We start from the raw sequence: 10,694 nt of genomic DNA on the forward strand, positions 1-10,694 counted from the left end.
AGGCTTCTGTTCTTTCCATAACCATATCTCAGTGGTGGTGTTTTGAGCCTGTGGCTCAGGTGAGGGGCTGGAAATCCTGAGAAAAACAGCTGCAGTTTTCCATCAGACACACAATTAGCTCCAGGAAGGATGGGCTAGCTGGGGAAATCTGCTCTCCCAACCACTTTGGGGAAGGGGAGAGCGTATTTACACAGCGGCAGATCCCTTGGAGATATGTGGAAATAGAAAGGAAAACTCCCACTGAAAAGGGAAGCAGAAAATTCCCTGATGCACTTGTGTTTACGAGCAGTTGGATGGTGAGAGTGGGAAGCTGGAGGGGCACGGCCTCCTCTGTCCATCTTGCAAGCAAGGAAAGCCAGAGGCTTGGATGCTTCTGTTTTAGACTCCCTTCCTGGGGAATAGCAAGAGTAATTGTGGGAGGAGAAAGGAAGAGGTTACTTCATCAAGCCCTCTGCCTTCCAGCTCCTACCCAAACTTTTCTGTCTACAGGGCTCTAAAGCTCCACTAAAGGGATGTCCAATGCAGCCAGAACAAATAATCCGTGATCTGAAATAGCTCCCTCATGTCCTACTCTCTATAACCAATAGCAACTGAATGAGTCTGGCACTGTCCCTCAGAAGTGGAGCATGTTGTTATGTTGGTTATTTCGTTTCATACTCTGGAAATCAAAGCTCTCAGTGGGAGAATGAAGAAGAGAAGCACTTTATTAATTTTTTTTTAAGTCTGCGTGTAACTCCTGTAATATAGGAGTGAAATGTCAGCACAGGAGATGCTAATGTTTTATAAATGATTTGGGTGCAGCAGGCACGGTGGATAGTCTTTGAGATGAATTATATTAGAACAGACTACGCCTGGCTCAAAACCATAATTGTATTTTTAGTATCTTTTCCTTTAACATGTAGGAAAAATAAAGGCAACTCCATGGTGTATTACAAGCCTTGTCAATCAAGTGCTCTAACTCCTGGTGATAAAGGCAACTGTTTAAAAACCAGAAGGGAGACATGATACACTGCTAAATAGGAGATGTCTCTTGACATGGCATTGTGGTTTAACCTGGCAGGCAGCTGAACACCACATGGCCGTGCTGGAATTGGGGAGAGGATTGGGAAAAATACTAGTGACATTCATGGCTTGAGATAAGGCTGGTTTAATAGGACAGAAATGGGAGAAATCATAATAGCAACAATAGAATTGGAATATGCTAACCAAGTGATCACGACACAGTTCCTCACCACCTGCTGATGCCCAGCCAGTCCCTCAGTTTATATACAGACCATGATCCCATTTGGTTTAGGATATCCCTTTGGCCAACTGGGATCAGCTGTCCCTTCCCAGTTTATTTTGCCCCACAGCATCCTCAGAGGAGCAGAAAAGTCCTTGACTCGGGGCAAACACTGCTGAGCAACATCAAAAAATCCATGTGTTATCAAAACTATTCTCATCCCAAACCCAAACCACAGCTCCTAGAAAAAAAATCAACTAACCCAGCCCAAACCAGGACACACAGGGTCCTGATATTCCTCCTGTCTCCTCCTTAGCTGCCATCCCTCCCTGCTCCCATCCTTCTTCCATGACCACAGCTCTTTGAGGATAAACTAAATTTTTATGGCATGCTCTGCCACTCGGGCTCAATAACGAACTTCCCTCGGCCCTGGGTTCATGCTCATGTGTCTTTTCCCCAGCTCCTTCCTACAGCATGTCTTCATGCATTTTGCATGTTGCTCTGAGGCCCGGCAGAAATCCCCTCTCCTTTGAGGCAGCAGCTCTCCGGTCGAGCGGACGTGGGTGCGACCCAGACGTGCCAGAGGTTGTCTGACTCAGGCTGGAGATAAGTTGGAGAAGCTTGGCATCTCGTTAGAGTTGCTCCCAGACGCCCAAGGTGTCTGGGCAGGGGTAGAGAGCTGATCCCCAGAGTGGTGGGAAGCACCAGGGCCGCTCGGAGGTGATGCTGGGCTGGAGCCTGGAGGTGATGCTGAGCCAAGGGGACGAGGCTCAGCCACGTGGCAGGAGCTGCACCGGCGTCACCACAACCCCTACGGGCTCGGGGCAGTGTCTGGAGAGGGGCCCAGTGGGAAAGGACCTGGAGGTGCTGGGCAGCACTGGCTGAGCATGAGCCTAGGTGGGCAAGAAGGACAAGGGCACCTGGCTTGGGGTCCCCGTTCCTGGAGGGATTTAACAAAGCTGTGGATGTCCTTGGGGACGTGGTTTACTGATGGCCTTGGCTGTGCTGAGGTAACTATTGGGTTTTATCACCACAGAGGTCTTTTCCAACCTAAGTGATTCCATGATTTTATACATTCTAAACCCTTCCATGCTCCTGTCACAAGCTCATCCTTTGGATCCCTCTCAGGGTGGGGGCAGACAAGCCCTGTTGCCTGGGCAGACACTGCCAGTAGCTCCCCACGGCTCAGCTGTGAGCTCCACACACCTCCCCTGGGAAAAATGTCACCTAAGTCTTTATTTGCTCATCAATTTGCCTTTCCTTTAGTGTTCTCCAGTCTGTGCTGCTCTGGAAGATGAGACCCGTCCCTGTTGTTGTGGCTGCTTTCCCCTTCCTTCCATCAGTGAGCTTGAATGCTCTGACTTTGGGCTGTTCCTGCAAATCCTTTCCATTAAAAAAAAATAAACACCAGAGAACCCAGAAGAGACCCCAGACTGTGCCTCTGGAATCTCACTCCCAGCAGCAGAATCCCGTTTCCTGAGTCGGAGCCAATTTTCTCTCCTTTGTACCACTTTTCCACAGTTTCATCCCATAATTGCTAATATAGAGCTTTTCGTAGATGCTTTGAAATCAGAAACCACGCAACACTGCATCTCTTTTATCCTCCCAGGCAGGATGAAAAACCAAACACCTCTTGGATACTGAGAATAAATTTTTAGTTTATCAGCCTAAAGCAACATCACGAGACTACAGTTTCTCCTGTATTCCCCCTCACTTCCCAGACCACGCTTCTGCCCCCCCTGCACCTATTCCAAACTATTTCCTTTGTCTCAGAAAGTTTCTTTGTGACACGTTCCCCTTCAGAGGGACAGTGCAGAACAAAACCACCACATTTCTTGCAGCTAAATAACACTTTTCTTGCAGTCCTTCAAGTTTATCCTTCCCTAAATCCCCTGCCTGTGTATTCTTTCCCTGTCTTAGCTTCAACCACTCCCCCAGGAGCACTTCCCAAGAGCCCATTTCCCATTACCAAGATTATTTCCCTTTTCATCCCTATCTCCTTGAGCTCCTGCTGGTTAGCACCAACCCCCTGTGCCCCCAGCCCCCCTTACCACATCCAGCAGCCCCTGAGCTTTGGAGAAACACGAGATACTGACACCAGTGCTGGTGGGAACAGTGATTCCAGGGATGCTGTTGTATTCCTGGCTGCGTTGGAGTTTGTGGGTTACAGATGGAAGCAAAAGCAACTCTGAAAGCAGGACACAGGTGCTCACGCTCTGCAATGTGTGTTTTTGGGGAAGGTGTCATGCTGACGAGCCAAAAACATCTCTGCCCACATAAAAGCAGCCCCAGAGCAGCACCCCTCCAGGGTCCCCACCCAGCTCTGTCCTCCCCTTCCCCAGCCTTCAGCAGGGAGAAGGATGTGGCAGCTCAGTGAGCACCTCTCTGGTCCCCACTCGAAGGAAGCCGACTTGGTGAACAGCACAAGTCCCTCGTTACCCAGCTCCCTGTTGGAAATAGCTGCTCAGTAAATCCATTTTTCCCCCCCACACCCTGTGAACACGGGTGAAATTCTCCCCACACCCAGCCACTCTGCGGATGCATCTTTATCTCTCTGCAGGCTCATCCCCACCCTCATCCGCACAGCCTGAGTCCTTTCTGGATCTGCCCCTCCATCCTCTTCCTCCTTTGTGAAAACAGAATCAAAATAACTGTTTAACAAATCAGCCATTACCTTCTCTCATGTCACCAATTCCCCGCTATCATTTCGTAATTGGCCAATTTTCTCTTTTACCTTCTCTCTGCTCTGAATACGTCTCGGGGAGCTCTGATTGTGTGTTAAAATATCCTCCCTAATTCACTGCTCAATATCTCTTTCTGCTCTTCTAATTGCCCTTTTAACTTCCTTCTAATTTTTTTATAAATCTCCTAATCCTCCTCCTGCACAGGTTGTTTACATGCACCAGAGAATGTATATGTATTAGCAGATGTTCCTGGGTAAATAATGCACAAAAGAATATTACTGCTTCACGCAAGCTGCAATTACTGCTTCCCTCAGAATAAGCCCTGTTTAACCCTCCTATTTAGGGCACACGCCCCTGCTCTTGCTGCACATCTCCAGGCTATTTCACTCCTGCTGCAGAACATTAACACCACCAGCTCCACCACAGCTCCCTCGCTATCTTCTGGGGGAAAAAAAAAATTAAAAAAAGAGAGAAAGAATCTCAGGATAAAGGGAATGATGTAGTTATGCTCCAACATTTTTTTGGTTTTTTTTTTGAGGGGGGGAGGAACACAGCTAAAAGAAACTAAGCAAGATAGCCACATGAGCCAAACACAGCAAGTAATACCCCACGTAATAAACAAAATTTGATATTCTTGGTGCTTTTGATTTATGGACAGCTTCCTGCACTCCCAGCTCGCAGAGAGTCGGTTGCCACAGCCCCGCTGCTGCAGACAGGCACAGGGTCAGGCAGGCGTTGTTTGCCATCTGCTTTGTGAAACACTTCCTAACATTACTCAACATTTCCTTCCTCTTCTCCATTCTTCCTCTCCATTTGTTTGTGGTCTCCTTTTGCCAGCACGCTGCAGCACTCTCCAGCTGCTCTGAATCCTGCTAAAAGGGGGATGCTAAAGCGTGGGTTTAAAGTTACGGGTCTGGTTTGCATGAAAAGAGTCCAGTTCTCTGGGAATCCAGGCAGAAATCAGCGTTTTGCAACCCAACCCCTTGATCTTATTGAGGGACAAAAGGCATTGCTGGAAGCTTCAGGAGGTGGGGGTTATTTTGTACTTACAGCTGACACTTGCAAAGGCTCACACTCGAAGTACCAAATTGTGATTTGCAATAATGCCCTGGCTAACAGAACATCTCTGGTGTCTCACACCTCCATCCTGCCAAAACTACATCCTGCTACACCCTGCGAGGCTCCAGCACCCACTCTGAGCACCTCACCTGCCCAAACCTGCCTGGGGAACAGCAGATTTAAACAAATGGAGCTGGAGGACACCCAAAATGTGATAGAAACAGTGAAAACCCTCCTGCTTTTCAGGGGCTGCTCTGCCACACATGGTCAAAAGCAAAACAGTTCTATTAAAATACAGAATTGTTCATATGACAGGCTGAGGATTGCTGAGGCTGATATGGAATAAAGAAGCTCCTGGCTATTTGCTGACTTGCCCAGCAAGATTTCCATTTCTCCCCCACATCCACACACTTTGTTCCCCAGAGAAGCAGATCCCACTCCCAGCAAGGCTTGCCATCCCTAGAGATGGATTTTGTTTGCGTCCATCTGAGCTGCACCAGGTGATCCCTCTCCACCTGGGCAGGTACCACAGCACCCCCAGCACAGTCTGCACCTTCCCCACCCCTTAGATGAGACTTAACACCTCCACTTTGAGCCTACCAGCATGACTTGGTTATTTCTTTTTTCCTAGAGACCTTGAGAAACTTCTCTCAGGCCTGATTTCTCAATAGTGTATACAAATTGCTCTCCCTGGAAAAGGTTTTCATCATGATTCCCCCAGTCAATCCTTCTACAGCTAAAATATCCCGTAATCAAAGGTGTTGGCTCCTCACACATCTTCTCTGAGGAAGCATTTCTGCCTGTTCTGTCTCATGAAGTGCCTTGCATGCCCTCATGTCCTCAGAATAAGCCCTCCTGGAGCCCCTCTTGGGAATCACAGGATATCTGTGTGATTTTCAACTCATGCCTTAACCTCCCTCTGAAATATAAAAATGTAAAAGATAATAATTTAACAGAAAAAGCACTGACTATTTTGGCACCAAAGGAACCTGGGGAGGACCAAATGTGCAAAATCTGCTTGGCTGCATGCGGGATCCTGTTCCACAGTGCTGTGTGCCCTGCTCCCAGGAGAATCATGTCCCTTACCACTTTTTCAGGGATCCCTGATAGAAGGAGTCCCTGAGCCACTTGTTCCTCTCCAGCTCCTACAGGCACAGCTTGGGGAAGCAGCCCAGCAAAGGAGAGCAGAACACAAAGCAGCGAAACCTCACCCTCGCTGTCACGGGAAGAATTCTCCACTCTTCCCTGCATCTACTTAGCACGTAGAAAGCAAAAGGAAACAAGAGAACACACACATATGGAGCCCCTGTTAAACCTGAACTAAATATACCACAGGATGTTAACAGCCTGCCTCAACTCCCTGGCACTCCAGCTGGCACGGCAGGACCCCGGCCACCGGCTTCGTTGGGTAGCTGGAAGGGTTTTCTCTGGAGCAAAGATGGGAAACCTCCAAAATCCCTCTCCACATGTGCTGCTGACACAGCACTGCCCTGAAATGTCGGTGCCAGCATGCAGAGAGCAGAGAGGCACAGAGCAGCCCTGCCTGACAGCATCTCCTCCTGCCAGGCTCCATCTCCCTGTAGGATCCCCTTCCTGCAGGCAGGCAAAGAGCAGAGCTGGGACCAGCCAAGGACATCTGCACAGCACACCAAGCCACCAAGCGAGTGGATCTCCGGGAAGGAAGATGGGAATTCTGGAGATTAGAGCAGGGAGAGAGAAGGGCAGGGCTGGGCAGAGGCAGGAGCAGCAGGAAGGAGGGCATACGTGTTGGCTGGAGGGGGTGTGTGCAGCCCTGCGAGGGGAAAGGTGGACACGTTTGCCTTGAGAGCTGAGAAATTATTAGAGCCAATTATGTGAGCAGAGTATGTGAAAAGTAATCCCAGCTGCAGGGAGCTGGGGGTGGGGGGGGGGGGTGGGAAGAAAATCATGATGTGATTCAAGGGGGCCCAAGAGAAAAAGCACAAGAGCGGCGATGACCTGGTTTGCAGATGGATCCATTTCTATTTCTGCTCAGATGCTGAAGCTGAGCCTCACCCAGAGCTCTGGGCTCTCCGATGGCTTGCGTGACTCCTTCCCTGCCTGGTGCAAGTGTCAGGCACATGCATGTACCACACGTCATCTGGGAATCATATTTGCCTTAACAGTCTGCACAAATGTAAGGGCAAACAAGAATTCACTATTAACATGAGCTCTTCCTCTTCCAGCAGAACGATGTTCTTTAGTCCAATACAATACTCTGTTCCAAGGTGTCAATATTTGGGACATAGGCTGCTCACTTTATTTCTGTTTTCTCTCCTTTTACAGCTTTGGAAATAAAAGGTAATTCATTGTGCGTGTTCTGGAAATTCCTAGTCATGCACTAAATACAGCATTTCTCAAGCAGATTATTTTCCTTTTCCCCCGCTTTGTAACTTCGCCCAAGTAACACTGTACACAGAGAAACCAACACCAGGGAAAGAAAACAAAAAGCAGCTCCTACATCAAGGCAGATCCCAGCTCCTCAGGCTTCCAGCACATCTCAACCCAGAACTAGAGCAAAAGGGCAGATTATTTAAAGCCATTGCATGTAGGCCAATTTTCACTGCAGTTCCTTTTGGCTCTGATTTTCAGGCCCCAGTGGAGTGGTGAAGTCATGAATAAATGCAAGTAAACTGAGCTTATCCACTCTTATTTTGAGCAGTGGAGTTTACTCACCTCATGCTGCTTCAGATGGAACACCAAAGGGTAAGTTTAAAAGGAAAAAAAAAAAAAACCAGGGGGGAGCAGGGGATAATCTACTGCTGCCCTCACCTACTGGCTCAGCGAGTCCAGCACGGAGCAAAGGCAGGGCTGGGAAGCTGCAGACCCACAGAGATTCCTGCTCTGGATATTGAACACACACAGTTTTCTCCTGGGGCTCTGGAAGGGCTGGAGCTGCTCCCCTGCTGCGTGATGGGCAGGGGGAAGCTCCCCGTGCCCCTGCCAAGTGGGAATGCATCCGAACTCCAAACGGGAATTCCTGCCTCAGCCACTGCACACAGAAAGCTTCACTGGAGGAAGAGAAGACACCCTCAGCTGATGTTCTCCATCAGAAAGGCAGTGTCTGGAGGAGGAGGGCTGGATTGTGACAGGAAACAACATGACAACCTTCCAAACTGAAAATAATTAAAGCAAATATTTGAGGGTTGAAGAGAGTATCCCTAGTCTTGGAGCACATCACCTGCTCAGTGGTGTCCAATGGGACCAACAATCAAATGCTGCTCACCTGGGTTTTCCCCAGGGACAAGGCAAGCTGGAGACACTCTCAGAGCTGTCCAACAACAGCACTGCAAAGGTTGTGTAATGAATTAAATACACTAAACACCATATTTTGCTCCTTGGAGCCAGTACCACACTTCCCCACTCACCTGGTTTGTACAGAACCTCCCCTGAGCTCTGCCTAGGAGTGGCAGAAGCTGAGACTCCCATAGACAGGATCTGAAATCTCCAGGGATAAATCCATTATGGTTATCACATTAAGTTCAAATAAAAAAAAGAAGAAACACCCTGCAATTTTATCTCCCTGCAAGCATCCCTTCCGCTCAGCTCTGGCCGTGGTGGAGAGATGGCCACACTTGTCTCCTTGTGGTCTGAACAGCAGAGAGAGCCAGCTTCTTCAAAGTTAAAAGAAAATAGTAATAATGGAGTCCCCACATTCCTGCTGTGTTTATAAAGAGATGTTTTCTTCCTGAGCTCTACAGCATGGCGGGCTTAATCTGAAATTTCTTTTTAATCATAGCGGGAGTCCCAATTAACGTGCCGGGTAATCGTTCAAGTAGAACTGGAGTTTCATGGCTGCAGCAAGGCAAGGAGAGGCTCAGCATCAGGCTACCAGAGCACAGGCAGGGACCAGGAGCACACCCAGGAGCTTCACCCCTCCCCAAACCAGGGGGCAGCTCCCGCACAGAACTTTAGTGCACAAATAGGTCCCTGAGCTCCCCAGGCGTCGGGAGGAAAACCTGACGGTGGGAGTGACAGCACGGTGCTGCTTTCGCACGCACCTTCCTGAAGGAAAAGCACCCACCACGCTCACTCCTGCCTCAATCTGCAGGCCTGTAATCCAACACGTGTGCTGCCAGCACGCAGGCGGCCGGGGGACCTGCCTCTGACCTACTTTCTTTTGTTGCTGGAAGTGCTGATCTCCATGCGGAATTCTGCGAGCAGGCAGAAGCTGTCATGAGGGTCTGGCTTCACCTCTGCCTCACGCCGCTCCTTGCACCGCCGCAGCCGCCAGCTCCAGCCCGGCTGCTCGCGACGTTCGCCGGTGCCAGCGCCAGGACACCCTGACCTCGTCCTGCCTGCGAGCACACAAAATGTTCTGCGAGCACACAAAATGTTCTGTGAGCACACAAAACATCCTGCGAGCACACAAAATTGCCGCCTGTCACGCAGCGGATTTTGGCCAGGCAAGGCCAAAATCCTTTTTTGGATTTTTCACCTGCAGCTTTGGATGAACACTGTACTTACCCAGAGGAGCGTGCTGCAGTCAGCACACCCCGACCAGAGCAGCGCACACAACGCCTTGCTCTGTTTTTTGGTTTGGTTTTTTTTTTGTCATTTTTCATTCACAAGAAAGCTGGGTCTGAGTTAGGCACCGTGCTGACCTGGAAAGAGAAGCTCTTAAAATTCAAATGTGTACACCAGGGCGGATCTCATCAGGAAGTATTATGGAAAACATGGGCATTAAAACAAGCTCTTAAACACACAGGCTTCCATCTCGAAGTATAAAAAACCTGGCGTGAGTGTGACCCTCCTCCAGCTCTCCTCTGGTGCCTCAATATCTCCTTTTAGGATGTGGAGCTGCAGCCCGGAGGTTTGGGAGTTCCAGGCTCACTGCAGTCGCTGGGGCTTGTGTAAATTGGTCTTCAGAGAAAAACAACTCCGCTGCCTTATGCAAAACCACTCTTTAGTAACCTACTAAAGAGCTTCCCCAGAATCTGCCTTCCCTGTGCTGCCAGGTACCCGGGTGTAACATCTGGAGATAAAAGGCTGTTGTGTTAAACCCGCATCCTTCAGACCTCGCGAGGCAGTTACTAGAAACAAGCCTTCTCTTCTGCAATGGCTTAAGAGCAGACCATTTTAATTGATTAGTTTGCCCATTATGGGTAAGCAGAAGAACAGCCTTGCAATTGAACCTCAGTCCTTGAAATGCAGAGAGACATCAGCCTGCAGTGCATTTGCAAACCTCAGAGGCTAAATTCTCCCCTTTCTGCCGTTCCACTCCCTCAGTCTGGGATTTACCTAAGCACACAGGATGCATCTCTACACCAGGCAGGGGGGAATTGCTTTGCATTGACGTTCAGTCAACAGATTCTAATGATAAAACAATTTCAAATCCGCACTTTGATTAAAATCAGAGCCATGGAAAAATCATGCTAAGGTTCATCTAATGAATTTTACTTTCCAAGACTTTAGCAGAAGCCTGCCAGGGATTAAATCCAAGGGGGTAAAGCTAAATTTGACAGTCTGATAGTTGTCTTCACCCCAACTCCTCATGCAGATTTAGCAGTATAAATAAATCTGGTGTGGCCACCAAGAAAATAATCCCATCTATTTAGCAGCAACAGTCTACTGGGGAGAGGATAAGAGGCATTTGAAGACAAAAACAACAATCTCCAACTGTATATACACGAAATTAAAGGATGTGGGTAATTAATTCTTTGATAAGATAAAATCTGCGCTAAGTTAGGGCCATGAGTCAGAGAAATGAG

This window comes from Lonchura striata, chromosome 19 (genome assembly GCF_050655825.1).
Source record: "Lonchura striata isolate lonStrDom1 chromosome 19, ASM5065582v1, whole genome shotgun sequence".
Lineage (NCBI taxonomy): Eukaryota > Metazoa > Chordata > Aves > Passeriformes > Estrildidae > Lonchura > Lonchura striata.